The sequence below is a fragment of the Enhydra lutris genome, unplaced genomic scaffold (genome assembly GCF_002288905.1).
Source record: "Enhydra lutris kenyoni isolate GAN:26980312 unplaced genomic scaffold, ASM228890v2 scaffoldscaffold68, whole genome shotgun sequence".
In the NCBI taxonomy this organism is placed as follows: domain Eukaryota; kingdom Metazoa; phylum Chordata; class Mammalia; order Carnivora; family Mustelidae; genus Enhydra; species Enhydra lutris.
The window spans coordinates 9678390-9679350 of NW_019154152.1; positions in this window are offsets into that span (position 1 = coordinate 9678390).

The following is a 961-nucleotide window of genomic DNA, read 5'->3' on the forward strand; positions in this document are numbered from 1 at the left end:
CAAGGATTACTGATACCTTTTATTGGATAATGGTATTAGAAACAAAGTTTTGGGTGTTGGACGTAATTTGCTACTGGGGTGTCATGGGTTTAAACCCTCTCACCTGGTATAGCAAGGAAATATAGGAGTATATGCTAACCTGTGTGTATATACCCATATTTATAAATATTTATCATCTATCTATCATCTTTCTATCATCTGCCATCTACCTAAAACTAAACATGGTAATGTCTCTAACTCTAATCTGTTACCACATGAATTGTTCTAATATCCTCTCATGCTTCTCTGTGAACTCAACTCCAAAAAAAATAAGAAATCTAGTCCTCACTATATGTCGTACATTTACATAATTGTTCAATAACACTATGCATATGTAGATGCATTGGAATTGTTAACCTATAACTCCATGAGGGAAAAATTGCCCAAGAGAGTACAATGCTTTATTATAGCTCTTTTTGCCTTTGGTGTCACAGACTCCACTCTTTTCCAGAATTACTTGGGTTAAAAAATTTTTTTCATCCATCCTAGTGAGGCTTTTTCCCCCCTACATTTTGAATATACAATATTTCTCATACTATGCATTTCATCATGGAATCCCCTGAACTCCTCCATGATTTTTTTTTTCAACTTGAGACATTAAGATCATCTTTTGTGTTTAAAAATTCTAAGGGTTTTTCCAAATGTATATCATACATCCACCTTTACAGTATCATATAGAATAGTTTCACCAACCTAAAAACTTCCATGTGCATCACATATTCAATATCTCCCCAGTCTTCCTCCTCCTGGCAACTATAGATATTTTTTGTGATTTCTTTGGTTTTGCTTTTTCCAGAATATATTTTAGCTAGAGTCACACAAGGTGAAACCCTTTCAGATTGGCTTCCTTTACTTCAGAAAATGCATTTAAGATTCGTCTGTGTCATTTCATGGTTTGGCATCTTATTTCTTTTTTTTTTTT